General features: G+C 35.1%; 2 long non-coding RNA genes across 2 annotated transcripts in view; one reads left to right on the forward strand and one right to left on the reverse strand.

Moving 5' to 3' along the window:
- LOC118161367 overlaps positions 1-22,540 on the forward strand; it is a 299,787-nt gene that overhangs the window by 167,091 nt on the left and 110,156 nt on the right. The window lies entirely within an intron of this gene.
- Positions 1-22,540, reverse strand: part of LOC118161370 — a 124,806-nt gene that overhangs the window by 19,843 nt on the left and 82,423 nt on the right. Inside the window, exon 2 of the long non-coding RNA XR_004747978.1 lies at positions 21,467-21,479. This is a non-coding gene — a long non-coding RNA (uncharacterized LOC118161370). The remainder of the gene's footprint in view (positions 1-21,466; positions 21,480-22,540) is intronic.

Here is a 22,540-nt window from a genome sequence, read left to right on the forward strand (position 1 = left end):
TCCTTCCTTCCTTCCTTCCTTCCTTCCTTCCTTCCTTCCTTCCTTCCTTCCTTCCTTCCTTCCTTCCTTCCTTCCTTCCTTTTCTTTCTCTCTTTCTCTCTTTTTTCTTTTTCTTTTATTCATTTTCTTTCTCCCCCTCCCCCCTCCCCAATACCTAAATCCATAATCAGAAGTTGGTGTTAACTGGTAATGAGTTAAATTAAGAAAAAATCCTCTAGTTGAGATTGTTTTGTTCATAGCATGTGTTCAGACTAAATGCATATACCAGCTGTCCTGTGAGGTTTACCTAAATCAGATTCAATGATCAAATGGGATTTGTGGTCGCTTGTTGATGATAAGTGAGTACCAGAAGGAAAAAATATCAGAAGATAGAATATTTTGCAGATGTACAAATCATGATTTTATATTTCAGTCTGCAGCACAATAGTACTATACTGGTTTTATGCTTTTCATGAAGGAAATACAATATATATACATATATAAATTAGACACAGGTACAGCTCCAATTGTAATAAATGCAAATTGGCTTTTCCTGAAGCCATCTGTTCAGAATTAATCCAGACAATAAAAGAAAATATAAGAGGTCAGTATCAAGTAAAATAGCCAAGCCAATGTGGAAGTTTAACTGACATAGAATAAAATCACAACTGCACAGTGTATTAGTCTACAGACTTCTATATCTAGAAGTCTATCTTTATTGGTAAGCATGTGTTATCTTTGGTCTCCTATGAGAAACTTATAATAGTCCAGATAAATGTTCAAGTGCTTGTGTTTGCATGCATCTTTACACACTATCCTAATCTATAATGCAATATTCCAGTAAACTGTTACTGTTATACAAATTCTTGATGCAGAAGTCAGAGGATATCATTAAATCAACTTGAAAAACATTCTTTTGCCTTCATGTATGATGATCTGGGGCAAAAATCATTCTTTGGGGAGGAGAAAATGTGCAAAGTATTTATTCTATTTAAGTAGTTCTAGCAATGAACAGTTCATGGAGTACAGCTACAAATATCCAGGACTAGGACTAGGAATAATTTTAATGTGGAATTCATTTTTTGTGTGTGTGTGTGTGTTTTCCCCCTGCAGTCAAATGTACAAAAGGGCTTTGCATAGACAGTGAGAACTGTACTAGTTCAAGGCATGTTTCAAGGCTACTGGAAGAATGTGAAATCTAAAAGAGAAGAGTTAAGTTTACAGGTTGATATTTCCCAAGTAGTGTCAGGTAGTTTCATATGTAGTCCAGTAAGATTAATGAGTGAGAATCCTGCAATATATCTTAAAACACTCAGAATGACAAGGCAAATGATGCTTTCTTGCAGAGCATTTACTTCACAGATGTCTACAATTTGCTTTCTTAAACTTTCTTTTTGCGTGTCTGATACACTGTCTGAGGGAGACTGGGCACCAGGCTGGTAGAATGGTTCTTGGTTTGTCGCAACAACTTCTGGCTGGCTGTTCCCTATTGATGTTCATTTTGGCCTTCCTAGGTACTTCATAAAATGAAATTCAGAAAAAAGCTACTGGAATGTTTTCTTATTATTTTTATAAGCTAGAAAAATAAAACAAAAATGCTTCTTATTCAGAACTACTAATTGAACACCTAATTAGTCTAACTAAAAACCTGTTTTCTGGCTCTTTACCTTCTTACTGCTTATACTTTTGTTTGTTCTTAAATTTTCTAATAATTTAATCTCAATGTCAGAGACTGGATTTGTCTGTGATTTGGAAAGCTCCCAGAAAAATGAGACTGGGAACCATGAAGTTCTACTGCAGTGCCAGAAGTGGCTGATTAGGCTAAGGTCAGTCCGTGTCATACTGAACAAGAGAGAATTTCATGTCCCCTCATGTTAAATTTCAATGATCTGTAAGGTATTTCAGTCAATATATAGCATTTTTGCTGTTAATGCCCATTTGAAATATGAGAGGCTAACACTATGCAGCATGTTGCTGTATTCTCAGAAGGCAGATGACACAGAAGATATATCCATATCAGATTTATTTACCCAAATATTCATGAAATTGCCTGAGAATTATCTGGGCACTAAAAACTGAATTATTGCCTCCATTAACTTCTTATTTTATGCATATCATCAAGAAATCTCTGACAGGTTTGTAGCAAAAGATACAATGAATCCTGTAGGCTTTCTGTCTCCTGTACTTGTTCATTGACCTAATGTAAATGTACTCATTTATACTCAATTTTTGTACTAATGTATTGCAAGTAGACTTGATATTGTCAGATGTGCAATGGAATGAACTCCAGGAAACCATCCTTCCAGTGGTGGGGTGACAAATGAAAAAGAAAATAAAAATGGATTTTGCAATTTAAAAGCATAGTGTGCTCAGAGAAGAATGCATTGCCAGATATAAGGTGATATGATTCCTTCTATATATGCAGGGAATGATTTTCCACAAAAGCGTTACAGGAGATATGCAGGATATTTTAAGTAACATGAAGGCTATTCCACATAATGGTGCTTGACTAATCTATCAAGAGCTAGGAGAAAGGTTTAAATACTTGTGTTTGCCCTCTTATCTTTCAGTATGGTCATAGTATGCTTGGTTCCATTACCTATTTAATCATCCTTTAAGCTTGGTTATGTTTATAGAGGGGAAGGTTGGCAAAGAGAGTAAAACAGAATGCACACATGCTTCTTTCACTAAATCCCTGAAGATCTTCTTCATACTCTGTAAAAAAGAGTGGTCTAGACATATGTGAAGTGAATGCAAAGGAAGTCAGTGCTTTAAGTTGTAAATTTACATGTCTTTGAAGGATTTCATCTTCCTCTAAGTATTTTGTAGTCAATGGCATGTAGATTTTAAAGGTTTGAGCTGCTGCTGCTGCTTCGTAAAGATTTGGGGCTATTTTTCATTCAGAGTTCATGTTTCATCTGAGCAAAAGCATAAATACCTAGTTTTTGAGGTTCTGTACACTCCTAAATAAATAAAGCATGGGTATTAGAAAGGACAGGACACTTTTTAAAAGCTAATTTAATCGAGGTGATTGTGTGGGGTGGAAGTTGTATGAAAATATTGGAGAAAGGTCTTGGGACAGTTCTGTGGTTGATGGTGCCATGGAGTGATAAATAATGACTCCATTTCCCCTTTTCTTGTCTCATGACTGATAATGCAATGATGTTCATGTTAAGGACCATCATAGGCATGCTCTTATGTTCTGTCAAAATTCTTCATAGGTTAAGTCTAGTTTATGTCAGTAAGAGTAAGGTTTTCTGAACATCAGTTCAGAAACTGAACTTCCTTCAGTTTCTGCGTTGTGAAGAAAATGTCCCAGTTTCCCCAGTAATTAGACTGTGATGTAGATAAGGTGTTGCTTGATACATTTTTCACTCAGCATCCCTCTCAGGGATGAGAGTTGACTTGGCCTTCCAAAGACTCCTGTTCTCTCTCTGAAATGTATGGGGAACTGAAGCCCCTATATTTTGCCTGTTGAGTTGCAAAGACAGTTTCCATGTAGTTAGTGAAATCTTCCCAAAGTGATTGCCTAAGGCCCAGATGGAAACAGAGCCCAGATCTCCAGGTTTCTAAACCTAGGCTTAGAATTTGAGATCAGAACAACAGATTGTAGTCTTCCCAATCTCTCAAGCTCTCAAAATAGGGTATATGTCTTTGTACTAGTGGGAACTGATTTTAGTTTAAGTGTTTGGGTCCTGTGCTTTTTGAAATATTTCTGTTATAATGTGTTTAACTGATTTTTATTGGTACATTTTGTTTGTGACAGACACCTATATATGGTTTACTGCTTTGTATTAAATTTGTGAGCTTTTTTTTTTTTTTTTTTTTTTTATATATCATCTGAAAGTAAATAAATTGTGTTGCCAAAGTTAACCCCTAAGTTTTGCCTAACAGTCATGAACAGATATGTTCTCAAGTGAGTTGAATGAATATTTAAAACTAATGAGTCTACTCACTCCATGAAGGATGGGAAATTCGCACCTGTGGGAGATGTAACCTCCTCTTGTATCCTCCATTAATGCTAGTGAGCCAAGACAGTCAAAAATGAGTAAGAAAAGCAGTCCCTCATCTCTATACAATAATGCAGATTGCTAAGCAAATAATTGATAAAGGATTTGAAACTTGAAATATCTCCTGAAATATTGCTTAATATTCCAGACTGTGGCAAGAGTAAGCGATCTCTTTTATACCTTGTAAGCCCATGTAGCCTGACAGAGGTAGTTTTGTGTAGATGCTGATTGATTGCATGCTTTCTGGGTCATTCATGTTAACGTTATGATTATACTGGTGAGTTACAGAGGATGAGCTGAAGACATTTTGATGCTGCACTGGAATGTACTAACACAGATGAAGAGGAGCATTTACCTAATTATAAAGTTTTGAGACAAAGTGAATTACATAAACAGATACTCTTTAAAGCAAAGTTTCTACCCTGTGTTCCAATGTTTTTTTTCAGCTGATAGTCTAATCTTGGCTTCCTTCAGATTTTGCTGTTTTCTAGCAGATATGAGCAAGGGAGGTCTGTATGAAATACTAGTGTGAGCTCAGTGTTATTAAGCTATCAACACTTATGAGGGCTCAGTTTCCACAATATTTCCGTCATATATTGGAAAAGTATACTTGATCATGGAAAGCACAAAAATGAAAACTCAGAAGTAAGAGAGGGAAGTAATCCTGCATGGATGAAAGCACTTTGCATTATAACAAGCTTTGTTCTATGTCTTCATCACCACCAGGAGACAAAACACAAAAGCAAGTACTCCAGAGTTAAGTAAAGGTTGTGTCCTGATTCTTCCCTGCGTCAAGCACTTCAGACTAAGTGCACAGCTATACATTAGGCTTGAGACTCCCATTTAGTTTGCAATGTTTACACTTTGGTGCATCTGTACACTGATGCTCTCTGTGCTGGAAGAAAATAGTTGCTGCTCTTTGCTGGACAGTGCACTGTGCTGTGTGATCTGGCTCTCTATACAATTAATTCAGTGTTTCTTTAAAAGGCAGGGACAAGAAATAAAAGCCAGACCTATCTTTGGCTTTCAGTGAATTGTATAAAGCCTGAAAGAAATCTTTTACTCAGTTGCACAGGGGAAATTCACCTTGCTTGAACTTGACTTTTAAGACTCTTACTTACCCTGGGGATCGCTGTTGCTCATTCCCTGCTCCTTCTATGTATACAAGCTTCACTGATCACAATAGGATTTCTGTGCTCTAGACACCACAAAGATGTAGAACAGAGACCAGTGGCTCAGATAAGAGATGCACAGTATCAACTGGAGGGAAAATATGCATCAGAAGATTACTCACCATGAATATTTAGCTAACTTTTTATCTGGAGACTGTCACTGAGCAGTCTAGTTTTCTCATATGATTTTCAAACTTCATTCATCTATGACTGTGAGAATGTCAGTGTCCCCTTCTGCTTCTTTCAGGTGTAGGTTCATTGTTTAACATTTGCTGAGATAGGTATCTAAGGCTATGTGGTGTATGGGTATGTATTATGGTGCATGAAATTTGATATGGAGGCAGAAAGGGACATTCTGTACATTCTTTAATATTTGTGAAAAGCGTTTATTTTCTGGGGAGACTATATTCTGAAGGCAGTATCAGGTGCAGCTACTGTATACTCTTACGTTGTCCTAGTAGCACTTTGCATCAGTGCAAGTCAGGAGACAAGCACAAAGAAATGAGAATAGGGCAATTTTGTTTGCAAACTGGAGATGAATAAGTGGCTTTCTAATGTTATGTCAGACAAATTGTCCTTGTACTCTGCAATGACTGAAGTGTTGTGATCTGATTATTTTACCTTTCTCAAATTTAGAGAATAATCCATTCTTTTTCCATTGTCTGTCCATGTATACAAATTTTTAATAAAGAAAGGTCAGAGGATCTGTTAGGGGTTGCTTACTTGTTGTGGTGTTAGTCTCCCACTCTTTTCTCTTATAGACTTTATGTCATCAAACTATTTTATTTTATTTTATTTTATTTTATTTTATTTTTTATCTCATGTTGCCAAAAAGTCAATCAGAGGAGCTGTCCCTATAAAGCTTCCATTGAGGCCAACATTTATCTCTCCTTAGATGCTGCTTATAAAGTTCCCCAATGGGAGGACATTAAAAACAACCTTTTTAAGGTTTTAGACTTTGCATCTAATATGCATTTTCACATTCTGGCAAATACAGTTTTTGGATTTTTTTTTTCTTCATTAAGAATTTAGCACTTCTTACTTGGAAAAAAAATTTTCAGTGCTGAAAATTAGAAACATGCAGGTACTGAGAGTCATTATTCACTTTGATCAACAGAATGTGGTTGCCTAGTAATGATCAATTGCACAGTAGTAATATTTATATTTCCTGCTGTGTTAATTGGTGTTACTAGTACAGTTTAGAAGACAGCTATTTCTCAGATACCACAAAGTCATTTGCCAGCCAGTCTGATTAGTAAATAAAATGAAGGCCAGCCAAATTATTTTAATAGGGTGTTTAACTTTTCCTCATTACTACAAAAAAAAAAAAAAAAAGAAAAAAAAAAGGTTACAGGGTTACAGAAAGAAACATATACATCTTAAAGAGCTGCCACCTTTCCCTGTTAGCTCTCTTCTGTCTTATGCACAAATGAAATCAATGTTTGTCATTGTCAAAGGTAATTACATGAAGATGAGAAATCATAGTATAAGTAGTCTTGAGTTTTCCTTATTGACAGGGAAGTTGGACAAATTCTTACATTGCCATAGTATCGAGTTCCAAATCAAACCCTACATCCCACCACATCATGGTCTCATCCTCTAGTTAACAGAGAGAAATAGATACTTTCAATTGGTGATTCATCTTATCCTGGAATAGGCATCTAAAGCTGGTTAGATGGCTCATAAATCTATTCTTTTTCCTTGATAGAGGAATCTCAGGAAGAGATGCTCACATGTAGACATACTACAGATATGGCACATACCTGTCTGATGGTGAAAGAAATCCCCCACAAAAGTAGTAGTTCAGTAACATGAGGAGATCTTTTTTAGTAACCACACAGTTCACGTTAAAGGGTGTCTTCATTCTTGATGTGGCTTTGCCATTTGCTCATGTGCTTAGGTCTGCTGCATTTTCCCTTCCTCTAGAGAAGGAACCCCTACTCAAAGAAGGGATTTCACTCAGCAAGTGTGTATATAAATTTTATAGTAAATATGATATTACTAGGTGCAAAATAAAGTGTGATACTAATGTTTCTGTGATTAAAAGTCCAACTGCCATTTAACTTCAAGAGTTGTCTCTAGTGAAACATGCTTAGTTTGTTTTATTTAGTCGGAGTCCAGAAGAAGCAAGCAGTCATCATTTCTGTACCATTAGTTATTGCTTAGAGAAACCAGCATGTAACATCTCTTCACAGAAAACAAACTCATTGATTTTACCTATAGTATTGGGCTGGTGTTCAAAGACTGCAACAAAATTTGGTTCTGACTGCAAAGAAAAGGGGAATACCAGCATTCATTTCTGTCAAGTATCTTAAACATTGTTCGGAAAGTTACTAACCTGCCATTGAAAGAAAAGTAACTAGTTCAATATTAAGGCTAAAAATGGAGTGAAGTGGAATTTAGGGACTGCTTGAATTAGAGGTGGCACAGCAAAATCTTTTATTATGAACTTCGCTGCAATGACTGCCATTTTGGCAGAGTGATGAAATTCTCAATTTTCTTCCTTTAGAAATCCAGTGTGCAGATAAGCTTGCTGAGCATAGTCTAATATCAGAAGTTATAATAAAAAATATGATAACACAGCATGCTTGGCTTGAGCTTAGTAGTCTTTCAGTGATAAACATTATTTACTTCATGCAATGAATACAAAAGCCTTGGACTGAATGATAAAGTACTGTTATGGTAACAGTGATTAATTCACCAGATGCCATGCTGTAGGTAGTGCCTGTTAGCATTATCAAATCAATAAATACAGGGTTAGAACAATTGCAGAATATGGAAAAACAGTGAGGAATATCCTGGGTTGTTATTGCATAGGAAAGTTTTTATTGTTTAAAGTAGACAACCAGAAAAGTATTTAGTGGCATGGCCTAAAATACAAAACACAAGAGGGCAGGTAGCTATCAGCCCCATTTTTAAGGAAACTATTTTTTGAACTACTTAAAGATACAAGAAAACATGGAAATTATGGGCTTCAGAGAAATCTGGATCTAGCCCAGCCTCATTGTTCTCTCACTGTTCCCAAATATATGCTAAAAGCAGAAATAAACACTTATGAAGAATATCTTCGTGTTAATATCTTTGAAAAATTAGCAATCTTGGTGCAATGTGCTAAGATGTGTCAATTTTGAAGAGTTGACAGAAAAAGAGCACAAAATATTTATATGAAGTATGTGTTATTTTCAATTCATTTATTTGCAAATGTGTTGTTCAAAGGCTGTATGTGTTTCTTGTTATTCCTCATTTATATTGTGTACTTTATGTGGCCAAGATATTATCCTGGTACTTTCCAAGGAAGTATGTACAGACTACTAACACCACTTCTATTGCTAGTAGTAACTAAATGATCACCTATTGAGTTTTTTTCTTATTTCTATAATTCATACTGTGCAGATTCATATCTGCACACAATTAGTAGCTGACTATCTGATTCTTGAGTCATTCATTCATCATTGAATTGGTGTTAGAATATATTGATATGAGATTTAAATTCTTAAATGAATATGCAATCTTTTTCTTGTTGTTTCCAGAGAAACCTGGGAATTGGCAGATGTTTCTTTACTCAAGTTTAATATTAGACTTAGTTCAAAATCTCAAATAAATAAAAAAATAAAAAAGGAAATACCATTTTGTGAAATATTTCATAACTTAAATTTATTTCATAAGGTAGTCTAAAACACACTTTCATTGTTTCTAATTGGTGAAAAAAAGGACTCACAAGAAAGTGTCAACAGCAGGAATGTTGCAAATCAACATCTTTAATTTTTGCCTCTCAAATCAGAAGCTGGAGACAAAATTAGATATCTCTAGATGAGGAAGTGTGTCCCAGAATTCAGAAAGAGTTGACAGTCTCCAAAAAAAGTACTTTCCAATGCAAAATTGGAAAGGAAACATAAATTCAAATATCTTGGAAAAATAAGAATAAGAAGAAAAAAACTGAAAACAGAGTGAACACCTCGAATAAGAAAAATATACTATATTTTATTTTATTCCAAGTTATTTACTTTTATGTTCACAAAGTGATATGATTTCCCAGCATTTCTCTCCTGAATGAAAATAAGAAAAAGTTTCTGAATTATTACCAAATGGTAATAACTCATGAATTGACTTTCATTCAGGTTTAACTTTTTTTTTTTTTTTTTTTTTTTTTTTTTTTTTTTCCTGTGTTGTTTATACCTGGAATGCTTATGTAATTCCACATGACTGTTCTCCTGGTCCGTCTTTAAAACTGTGTTTTTCATTACACTGCCGGAAAATTGACAGAATATATATTATTTTTGGATAAAGAATTATGCCAAATATTGTCTTATGTTTCTGTTGTATTTTGTTTCATGCTTCAGTAGTTCAACCCTTTATATTATGGTTTCATAGGAATAAAACTATCCTCGGTGGGTTTATTTATTTATTTTTTTTACTTTTTTTTTTTTTTTTTTTGTGTGTGTGTGTGTTTTTTTTCCTTTGCTTTATTATGTAAGAGGAATCATAAGATTATTGAATCATGAAGGTATTTAAGCCAAGATTTTTGCTTTTGATTTATTGATTGTAGTTAGACTGAAGTCAACCAGTTAGGGAGTCAAGAAATAAAAGTAATGAAAAACAAGATATCACCAAATATAGAGTCATTCACTCCAGTAGCGAAAACGTGATCAGTAGAAAATTGTATCAGAAAGATCGCCATCTGAGATCTGATATGAAATGTGCTAGAGCACAAGGCTGTAAGGATGAAGGACTGTTTTGTTTACTTGCCATGTGATAAAGTTTCAGAGAGTCATGTATCTGCAAACACCCCAATCGGAGCTGGAGGAGTGAGCAACCAGAGAATATTGAGCTGTATATTCTAATCTTTGTTTTTATGCCTCAAGTTTTGTAAACATATGTATCTTCATGGCACTTGAAAAATGGGAAATTTATTATATCCAGCTCTGCATATACATTCCAACCATATCAAACATGAAGTATCCATATTTCAGAAATGATGTGCTTTGGAGATGAGACCGGTGCTGGCAAATATCCTAATCTGTATTCTTGATTCCTTGCTCTTCCTCAGTCCTTCATTTACTTCCTTACTAAACAATGAGGAAAAAATTGAAATGGCAACTACTTGAAATCATGAATAGTGAAACTGTTGTACAGTAACTTGTACACCAACCTTACCCATGTTTTATTTTTAAAATAGAAATTGTAACAGGAGTAGCAGATGCCATTATATGAATTCATTCTTCTAACAGTGATTTCAGCCAAGTAAAGAAAATAGAGTCAGAACTGTACTTTGTGGAATTGCATAACAAAATGTCTAAAGGACATAAGTGGAAATAACCATTTAAAAATTATTTTTAAATACAATTTTTCAAAAATTAAAGTTAAAAATTTTAGTTATTAATTGAAAGAAATTAATTGGGCTTGACTATTAAAAGAAGCACAAATCATTGTCAATCATATCTTAAAATAGAAATCATATGATTTCCCTTGTTTAGCTTTGCTGGCTCCTCCTTCCCCTATTTCATTCCTGGAGCTAACATTTCCTTCTTTGTATTGGAATGGCACATAAACTCTGATAAGAAGACCTGATGAGAACCAGCTTTTGGGAAATATTTTTAGCAATGTGTTAATATGGGATTGGAAATGCTTTTTTAGTGATTTTGCATCATGCTTGCTATTAGCAAACTTAAACAAACAAACAAAAAACCCAATACCTTAAGATGCTCTTACATAGACCCTACATTATATGCTATTCCTGTTGATCTGAAAGTTTAGTTTATTCAGTATTCTTTCTTAATTTTGAAGACTACAGAATAAGAGAAGTGAGGCTAGGAGGAAGGAGGCATGAAGAGTGTCTGATGTTATCTTTCAGATGCCTTAGTCATCTGACTCAGATGCGTGAGTCATCTTTTAGAGCCCTGACAGAGTACATTGGAATACTCTCCCCTAGCGTGGACCCTCTGTCATTTTTCCAATTTTTTTTTATTACAATAATGCAAGTGAGAGCAAATATAGTCAATGTTTCTGCTGGTGGTGGCTCATGAAGTCCCTTGTCAAAAGAGTCCATTTTTATAAACAAATGTCATCAGCTGCAACTAATAGAGTTCAGATACGTCAGAAACCATAGCAATTACATTATCTACAGATAGGTCTTCCCACCTGAGAAGAAGTTGTCACTGAAACCAGGAAAAGGGCCCCAAAGAAACAAGGAGAAAGCCATAATGAAAAATGTCAGAAAATAGCCTTACCGGTGGTAAACAACATAGTTTGTGATGTGATCTAAATCACATCTGAGTTTTACATACACATTTAACTGTGATTGTTCACAGTTGGGTTATCATTCTGAGCAGAGGGCAGAGACAGGACCTGGGATTCTATACAGGATCACCTAGGAAGATTGAGATATTTGTACAGTCCCTGAAGATAATATTTTTCCTTCTTTTATATATAGAGGTAAGAGACACAGTGCCTTGTTTGCACTGTATACCTACATTTTGGACAAGTGGAATTAGGTGAGTTGATTACCATTTGAAGTGAAATATTATTCTAGTATTTCTCTGAGGAAAGAAAAAAGTCAGACAATAAAGAGTAGTTTATAAGCCAGCTAAACACTTGGTTTAATATACTGTGAAGGGAGAGAAGGGGCAGAAGATTTGGCTGCTGTTTGATTGCAATTTTATATATGTGTATGTATATATATATATATTTCTTTTGCCAAATAATTACATTAATAATGTACTAAAATCATATTTATAGTCTGAGATAGAAGAATTGAGAGTAGGTTTCTGTGTGTACAATACTCATAACTGTATCCAAGGGAAGGATCTTCCCTTTAGGACAATCAAAACTTTTCACATTTGCCAGAAATACTACATTAAATTTAAGAAAAGTATCCCAGGAAATACAGAGGGACAAAATCGTGCTTAGAAGTATTGTATGAGAAACTGCATAGAATCTCTAACAATGTCACTTTGGTAAAATATTTCAGAGATTTTAAATGCTTGTGCTTTCCTTCAGAAAGCAAAACATTACTTCAGAAGTGGTAAAATTATATTCCCTTACCTACCCAAGGATAAGTCAATGAAGTCAGAGCTGTTTCAGCTATAGCCAGAAGGTTGAGTTCTATAAAGAGGAGGAAAACTGGATTTCTCTCTGCAGTTCACTGCCAGAATTTTATCAACATAGAGTTCCCTTTAGCACATTGCAACAGCAGTTTTGGTTCTGGGAATTTCCTTGGCCTTGTATATCTATTAAAAAAAAAAAAAAAAGAAATATAGTATTATTTTTGAGGATATTGCTAAAAATAGAACAAGCGTACATTATGGTTTGTGTTGATTTACCAAGCAAACAGCCTGAAATAAAAGCAGAGTAATGGAAATTTTCAAGTACATTTAATTCCAGTACGCTGACTCTTTCATTATTTAAATACTGTTAGAATATTTTAGTGTTTAAATACATATCTAGGTGAAGTACACATCTTATAAAACTGTATTGGTAGTAGCAAATATATACCTCTTTCCCCACCCACCCTCCTTTTATTTCTATTTATTTTTAACAGAAGCTCAGAAGCTTTTTTTATTTTTTTTTTTTTTTTTTTTTTTTTTGTGTGTGTGTGCAATTTTTATGTTCAGGATGTTTTCCATCCCTCCCCTCCCTCCTCAGCAGTGTTTTGTAATGTGACTTGTAACTTTTCCAGGATATTCACAGTATTTCTGTATAGAGCCATCACTTGAAAATAATGGATATTTTTTCCTTCACATATACATTTTGCTTAACAGAATGACTCTGAACTCCTGGCAGTAAGTTCAAAGATGATGTTTCACAATTCAGCTCTCTCACTTAGCATATAACAAGCTCACAGCAACTTCTGAAGATTACCTATTAGGCATACCTGATACATTCACAAACATGGAGAAAAGGGGACTGACGTTAAAAAACATCTCATTTTTTGATGTTTTCTTGTATGGGTTTGTATGGCAAAGTTTTGGTGGTGGGGGGCTGCAAGGGTGGCCTCTGTGAAAAGAATCTAGAAGCTGGCCCATATTAGATAAGGGCCAGTTTCAGCCAGCTCCAGAAGGGACCTGCCGCTAGCCAGAGCCAAGACAATAAACAGTGTTGGTTGCACCTCTGTGAGAGCAGATTAACAAACAAACAAACAAACAAACAAAAACAAACAAACAAACAAACAAAAAACCATCTGCTGTGCAACAGCAACTGGGAGAGAGGAGTGAGAACTAGTTCTGCGGCACCCAAGGTCAGTGCAGAGGGAGGGCAGGAGGAGCTCCAGGCCCAGAGCACAAGTTCCCCTGTGGCCTGTGAAGAGGCTTACAATGATTGCTGTTTTCTTTACTGTATTTAACTTCTGATTCCTTGCCAGATGTTCATTTTATTCTGGTTATGTTTAAGAGTTTAAGATAATTTATATTGCTTTTGTGATGTTCTTTATTAAATGTTCTTTCTGATCACTTTAATATCTTTTACCTAATGTTATCAGCTATATCAAAACTTCTTTTCACTGATCTCATTAAACTAAAATAATTAGGAAGGCGTGTTTATATGGAATCTGAGCATTGGTGCTATGGAAGAGGAGTCTATTAAAAAACTTGAACTTCAGAAGCTTAAATAGGATCCCAGTATTTACTTAACTATTAAGCTCCGCAAGGTCTGACTTTATTATACTGTACCTTGGAAAACCTTTGCACGTGTATAGAATGCATGACAAATGTTGTCATGGTGAGGCTGTATGTAAGTGCACTCTTATTTTTCATTATAGTATAGCCTAATGTAGCATAAATTCACATAATCTTCAAGAGATCTGATCCTTTAAGCTGGCAGCACTCACAGAGGATAGGATGCAAAAACACCTGTGTTTAGCAATATTTTCTTCTGATAATTTGCTATCAAGAAAATGCCCATTATCAGTTCCTATTTGACAATTACAAGACAAATCTGAACTATAAAAAATAGCTCATACAGTGGTTATAAGTGTTCCAGGAAGCCTAGAATTCTCTTGCTCCACAATTATATACCTAGTTCCCAAAGTCCACCTGGTTATTAGTTTATACAAACTGGCTCTCTATTGTTGGATTTTTAATGATTTTTGTTAGTTGAATTCTGATCCAGGGTTATATAAGCAGCTGAAAAAATTTATGTTGAAAAATCCATGGTGTGCAGTAGCACAGTTTACATGAAAAATCATGATCAAGAGCTAAAGGTCCCAATCTGTATTGATCCATTCTCAAAAGCTCTATGGCTGTATGTCAAAGTACAAATTCACAAAGGATGAATTGCAGAGTAGATGGAGTTCAAAGGTCCATTGAAGTCTAATTGACTTCCTGGAGTAAAACAGTTGAACCATGCAGATTTAACCATGGGAGAAGTCTTTAGGCTATCTCTGATGAACAAAAGGCACTGCTTCTCTGCTGTAAGAGCTGAGGGCTGTAGGTCTTGTTTGAGATTCCTAACAGTAATTTGGGAGCTTTATGGAGATGCTTCAGTTGCTTTGCCCTTGAATTCCCTATTTATCATCATGGTTAAAAAATTCCTTTTTATGATTACCTCCGTTCTTTTAGTATTATTTTTGGGGAATGGACCTAACCTAATTACCGCTTGCACATGTTGACTCAAAAACATCCATAAAATAAATTACTATGATGGAATTGTCCTAAAACTCTTCTTCCTACTAGTATGTGAAAAGGTCTGCTGGAGTTGCTTAAGGTGCAGCTACCTAAACTATCACTGTGATAACCCACTTATCCTATTACAGATACAACCCATGCTCCCAAATCCTATTGCATTTTGAAGCAGGACTTCAAACAGTGAAAATAAAAGCATGAACACTGATTTCAATTATGCTAAATGGACTTAAATCAGCTGAATGCCAGGTAAAGAAATGACAGCTTTTAGACAATGAATTAATCAATTGTATGGTTTTGTTATATACAAGTCATGTAAAAAACCTTGCAACTTGTCCATGTACATCCATTATATCCATCATTTTCTTCTCCTTCCAAGATTCCAAAGGGAAGTAAAAATAGTTTACACTGTAGAAATCCTCACAGTACTGTCCAGTTATGACATCTGGACCTCAAAGCTTTCACAGAAAAGAAAAAAATGTCTATGTTACATTTTAATTAAATGGGGTCAGGGATATGTAGTTTAAAAACATTTAATCTTAGCGAAGAGATTAGAAAAGAAAAGCAGCTGCTACTGAAATGTCTGTATTTATGCTGCAGTCATACCCTGACAGGGAACAAAATATGAAGCTAAGCATGCCAATATTTGGAATGCTGTATATTTCTCACAGTAACATCCTTGGGCATCATGTAGTTAATCTCCTTGAGAAGATGCACTATACATACCTCAGAAATATAGGTAATGCTGTGGCAAAATGGTAAGTACACATTCCACTCACATTCTGATAACTCCATTTCTTCAGACACATTTGATGTATGTGATTTATTTATTTATTTATTTATTTTTCCAGCAACATCTATACAGTCTCACAACATCACAGTTTGATTCTTCATTTTCCCCATCTGATGGCCTTTCTTTGGTATCTCTAGCAAGGAACCTCAGTCACAGAAAGAAGGAAGGAAGGAAGGCAGGAAGGAAGGAAGGAAAAAAGGAAAACTCTTTTTTTAATTTGTGGGGAGACCTTTTTTTCTGGTACCTAAAGGAGGTCTGCAGGAAAGCTGGAGAGGGACTTTAAGAGTCTTCCGAACCGTAACCATTCTATGATTGTATTATTATCTTACTGGTTATCTTTTAACTCGTGTCAGAGGACGAGATTTGAATTTACTTTAAAAGAATTTCTTACCTGAATAGCCTAGGCTGAGAGACAGTTTGGACAGGGAAAGATTGGCATAGTGGGAAATTAATTCATGTATCTAGCCAGGGGATGTGTTGCTTGTCTCCTGTTCTACAGAGATGTGTGACACTGGGTGAGTAATTTAGCTGCACCATAGATCCTTGGGTGATAAGGCTGTTTACTTTCCTCATTCATGTTGATACCCTTAGTGCTGCATCATACAGCTTCACAGATCACAAATTATTACCCTAATTTATTGCTGTGTAATATGCTGCTGCATTTCCTGACATCAAAACTAGTTTCATAAACAAACATGGCGACAAACAAGGAACGCTTGCATGTGTGATGCAAGCAGGATGTAGCACTTGTTAAAGGTGATGAAATGTTGCTCTTTGCTTTATTGCTCTTTGGAACAGGGTTAAGCTTCCTGATTGTTCAGTCTCGTTTGGCAGATTTGCTAATTTTCCTAAAGATGTTTGATATTACCATATTTAGTCACAGTTTAATTTATTGAAAAATATTTATATATATATATTTTGCTAACATATAGTGATAGACTAGGGACAGTCACATATTTAGCAAGAGTAGATATGCACCAGTATACTGATGACAATACTACTAGGACATCAAAATCTAAACTGCGTCTACCGAGATCAGTAGGAGGACTTGAAACTCAATGTTAGTAGTCCTCTTAACAATCCAGTATAGTAATTCCAGTGCCCTTGCTTTACAGAGGAATTGTTATTAACAACTTAGTGAATCAGAAACAAAAGAAGAGCCGTTATTGCTGCCACAAAAGGTTGAATATAGTGATGAAGAAAGAGATTTACGTAAAATATTGCATTGTTTCTGTATTTCTGTTTCTTTTGATCTCTTTGTTAGCATCTCTTTGTTGTGTTAGACTAAGTGTTGTGTATCTTCATGTTTCCTTGAAGATGTTCAAACATTCTTTAATGTCTGAGAAAATGGAGGATATTATAACAGTTTTATGGAGGATTTTATAACAATTTGTTTTGTTCTCTTAAGTTGCATTTCCTGTAATGATTTCCAATTTTTTCAATAGTTATATTTTGTTAAATGTAAAGCAAGTTAGGCCAACAGAGAGATAAAATGAAACATATTTAACTTATCTGTAAAACGGGATACTTCACTCTAGCTCTTCTCTAGCACTTCAAATAATCTCAAGGTTATTTTTTGTTGTGCTTTGGGTGGTTGAAAGAAAAAGTATTAGCAGCCAGTCCTTCCAGAATTTCTGAATTTTTAGGTAGTGGGTCACCCATATAGTCAGGAAAATCTATAATGATAAATTTTGACTAGTCTTTAATACAGTTACTGGCCATACAACCTGACTTGTTATTTATCAGACCTTGCATTAAAAATTATTAATCTTGTGTTAAAGAAGCACATGAAGACATCTACACAGTCATAGTCTCTTGGTTAAAAAAGCAGCCACCAATTGTAAAAGACTACTTAAAGGAAAGGAAAGCCCTGATGTTTTTCCAATTGCTTCCTTGTTTATGTTATGATACTTTTCTTAGTGGTAGTAGTCTAAACTTCAAGTCCTGCTTTTAATTTTCAATATCTACCTTTCTTGAATCAGAAAATATCAGCCTTCAAAAATTTATTTATTTATTTATTTATTTTTGTTTTTAATAGAAGAACACTGTATAGCTTGGATTAAGTGACATCTTTTGCGAATGAGGATAAACTCTGTTCTCCATTGAGTAAATCTGTAAAACTAGGCACAGTGGTTAGCAACTGCCATTGCCTGTGTTAAGCATATGGCATGTCTAGTTCGTGATACTGTAACAGAGACATTGTTTGTGTCCATAGTGGATGAACTGAATTGCTTGCATGACATTCCATCTAAGAGCTTGAAAGAGGTGAAGCATCATTGCTGATAGATTTAAATGGATATAGCTGAGTCAGAAAATTATTTATCTATAGACTTTTGAGGGATGTTGCTCATGCATGTATTATAGATGCCTACAGGTCAAACAATGAATCGAACCACAGGTACTAATTTAAACTACTCTCCACAGTTCCTTAATGAAACTGGATAAAGTCTATCAAATTTTACCCAGCTAAATAATAGAAACCTGGTCAAGTTTTTCACAAAGGCTTCCTCTGTGGTTGTTGGAGAAACCTACTGGAAATTCTCCACCTTAAGATGGTCTCAGTTACCATCTGCAGTCAATTATAGCCGTGTGTAAGCACATAGAGGTGTTTCTCTGAAGTGGCTTGAGATCCTATCTCCTGGTTGCCTAAATAGGTGATCTGGACAGGGCATGCTGTCTCTCCCTTTTGTTCCCCACTCTTGGGTATAATTCCTGTGGAAATGGAGTACACAAAATATAACAACACAGGCACAGACCTTAACCTGTTCACACAGAAGGGTGGTGAATGCAGACATGTAAATTATATATTTTTATGTTTTGCCAGTCTCTGTTGTCTATATTGCTGTGGTTTAGACTAGATGCCTGATTTTTAAATTTTTAAAGCTATGTAAGATGAATATTATTCCAAACAGTGATCTCATGACATCTTTTCATCTTTTTCTTTCCTTTTTTTTTTTTTTTTTTTTTTTTTTTTTCTCCTATAGTTAGAATTTGGAGCTAGGGTGTATCTTTTACTCTTTCTGCCTTCTTATGTGTATGCATGAGAAAAGCTTTCTTGAAAACCCATGGCCTGAATTCATTCTCAATATAATCAAAGTTGGTTCAGATCTCATTATAGTGAGTTCCAAATTTGGGTTCCTGCAATTGGAAAGCTTGGTCTCTGATTCAGCCATCTGATTCATTCTATAATCACCTTATCCAGATGGTTGTGAACCTTGTTAATTTAGGTTATGCAATGTAATTGTTATGATTTTTATCTCTTATGTACTTCGCTTTTAAATATTTAGACATGGGGTGCTACCTCTGTGCAGGTGGGTGGGTTGATTAAGCATGTTCCAAAGAAAACATCCACTTATCACTTGGCCATTTCCCTCACAGAATCACAGAATCACAGAATTTCTAGGTTGGAAGAGACCTCAAGATCATCAAGTTCAACCTCTGACCTAACACTAACAGTCCCCATATCCCTAAGCTCTCCTTCAGAAAATAAAATAAAACAAACAAACAAACAAAACAGCTAAAACAATTCTCCAAAGCCATGAAGGGGAAATGTAGAAATAACAAATCACACCTTTCCTTTACCCATTTTCTCTGTTTATTCTGTTTGCCCATTCCTTTTCTTTGATGTTCTAGATTTGAATAGAACTATTTCAGACTTAAATTCCAATCTAGGTTATACAGAAAAAATATTTTCATGAAAGGATATACCTTTTCTTTTATTCCCTGGATTCTGAAGAATGTTCCTTCTAACATTTTCTTCTACAACAGAGGAGCATATTCTCTCTTTAACTTTCTCTGTTTGTGGTTTATCGCAGTTTTCTATTACCTTCTTATTGTTTCCCATATTTCTCCCCATTGATTTCCATCATATTTGTCATCTCTTTCATGCCACATTATCTCATGTTTCCTTTCTATTTACTTGCTGTCTGTTAGAATTTCCCAAACACCTTTATCTCCTGCTTTTCAGACACCTTACATTGAGAATATATGTGTATATATATATTTGGATGCATTTTAGTTTTTTTTTCCTGTCACTAGGGCCTAATATTTTTCTCAAAGTTTGAAGGCCACATGTGCCAGTCTCAATGAGATAGCCTACAGTTTTATTCAGAGTCAGCAATAAAACCCCTGTGGGTTGTGTTTTTTTTTTATTTAGCTCCAAGAAACTTATAAACTGAAAACGATTTTGTGGAGAAAGTAGATACTTCATGTGGTTTTATATGTGCTACTTTAGCAAATGTGTCCTTTGCAGGAAAAAAAATGTGACTTCTACTACATTTTCTTTGCATCCACCACTGTAAATACTAAGGAAAAGTTTTCTTCCTCCCTTTGTCCATCCTGTTAATCTAACTTCAAAGATGAAACACATTTGAGCATTAAAGGAATCAGAATCAGGTGAAATTAGATTAAAAATAATAATAAAAGCCTTCGAATAACATCCACTAGAAAATGGCTATTCATCTTCACTGTATATTATTTCATCCAGTGATTTTAAATAGCCAGTTCTTGTCCAGTGTGACTGTGACATAGAACTTTTTTTTTTTTTTTTTTTTTTTTAAAGTGGCTCTTTTTATTTGTGAAAGACATACAAAATATTTTTATACATTAAGCTTCAGCTCACTGCTGAAGGAAGGTAATGTGGGGTGGACAGATGGGCCCAGTATTTTATCAGGAAGCAGTGGAACAAGTAGAAAGCTTATATTGTCTTTATGAAGGTTTATTTTGGAAGATGCTTTGTGTATGACAAGGTATATTATTGTTGTGGTACAAATTTACCAGCTTTTGACTTTTCAAGACAATTTAAGCAGTTTTAAGCAGTCCTCACCTGCTATAAATGGAGCTTCATGAAATTTATTGTGCTGGTTAAACCACAGCAAAAATTCAAGCGAGGATTATTGAAAACTGAAGCGGACCATTGCTGCGATGTTCTGAGGGTGAATTGGGGTCTCAGATGTTCACAGCATATAAAAAAAACCTTTCTTGAAACAGAAAAAATGAGAAATGTGGACCTCTTGTATTTTCTCTTTTTCTTCCTTATCCTCTAATAACTTAGCACAGGATCCTGTCCTCCTCTTTCACACTGAATTTGCTAAGTAGTCACTGCACTTGTTAAAAGATGAATGTAGCAGGCTGTAGACAGGCATAAAACACGTTCTACACACACCTTGCAATCTGTCAAGAAGCAGAAACATTGTTTTTTAGCTAATAAGTAGTCCTAGATTTTTTGTCAGGAGTCCAAGTAAATACCTTCTCATTATCCTGGCTTCACTGCTCTTTTTTTGGGATCAAGCTTTGCATTGTTTTGGCACTTGGTCCTAGGCAGCCCAAAGGTTGTTATCAGAACTGTCACCACAAGTTTTTTTTTTTATGTATGTAAAATGAGGCACATGATTATTTATTTATGTATTTATTTATTTTTTCCCAGGTGACAGAAAATATGCACCTTGCTACAGCTGGTCTAAACTTGTCTCATAAGGATAACTCAGAAAGTGCAGGCACTCATGGGCGTAACAGGAAATTCCTTAAATGAGCCTTCCCCACCTTCTGTATTGTGCATAGCTAAGTGAAAGCAATGAAAGGGGATACTTTTTGAGAAAATTAGACTGATTCCTTTGAAATGAGGATCTGTGATAAATTGGTTTTGTTTAGACACCCATAATAAGAAAGAAAAAGAGAAGCATCCTCACACAAAGACAGGCTGAGTTCACTCCTCTCTCCCAAAACCAAAGGAAAATCACAGTCCCAGAATAGCTTTGAAGGGAGGATTTTCCTTGTTTCCCTTTTATTAAACAGTAAGATTAGGTATTTGTTAACATAAATAAAAAGCAAATTAAAAAATCATATAAAATACTGCAAAATCCTTCTCAGTAGCAATTGCTGTTACTTAACACATAGCACCTGGAGATAAAGACTTTTTTTTAAAAAAAATTTACCAGTTCTGTATTACGTCTTCTAAAATGGAGGCATAAATGACAGCAGAGTTCTAGGGGAAATAAATAAATCTGAACAACTGAATTATTATTCTAGGCATATATTAAATCTTACTCAGAATCCCAAATATTATGGAATGGCTAAAGAGGGAGGACTTCTATTTTCAAGTGCATTTATTTTGAGAATCTAGCAAAAAAAGCCAAATGTATAAGGAATTTCAGAAGAAATTGCATAAAGTTTCCATGACTTTATTCCCCATACAAACTATGTCCAAGCATTTTCTTGAAAAGTACACATTTTGGTGCTATTGTAATAGTACCAAGATAAACCACTTTAAATCCCTTACTGTTTATGGAAATCTTGTTCTTATTGTGCATGTTTTCTTACCAGTTAACACATACATTTGGTTTCCTACAGGTTAGAGGTTTGAATTTTTCACTGGTTCAAATTGAACCAATCAAAAGATCACTTTGTACCTTTCCTCTTGCTATGCCATTTCAAGGGCCAGTGTCTTACACTAACAATGGAACCCTGTGACCATTATAACAAATGGCTACCTTAGAAAAGAGTAGTAAGAACATAGTGAAAGTAGTCTTGCAACAAAATTTAATAGCTTAAAGTACGAAATGCATGGACTGCGTGACTAGCTGGCTCTATTTTGATTAACATCTAATTGTTTTGATTAACATCTAATTTTTCAGAGTCTCTAATGCCACAACATAGACTCCCTTTTCGCCTTGTGCTAATAGGAACAAGACACTTCTCCCACCCATATAGCTACTTAGAATTTAATTATGAGATACACAATATAAATAATTTTCTTCATTTTGCTGACATTCCTGAGCTATACTCCGGAGGTTTAGTATGCTCAGATGCCTACAGGACACTCATAGCTTCCCATTCATTTCTGTTACTCTGCTGTAGATTTACATATTGAAGAGAAAGCAAAAGAAAACATGGTTGTTTCATGTCAGATGAATGACCCCTTCCCTTCCCTTCCCTTCCCTTCCCTTCCCTTCCCTTCCCTTCCCTTCCCTTCCC

Source organism: Oxyura jamaicensis, chromosome 2, assembly GCF_011077185.1.
Source record: "Oxyura jamaicensis isolate SHBP4307 breed ruddy duck chromosome 2, BPBGC_Ojam_1.0, whole genome shotgun sequence".
NCBI classification, from domain to species: Eukaryota; Metazoa; Chordata; class Aves; order Anseriformes; family Anatidae; genus Oxyura; species Oxyura jamaicensis.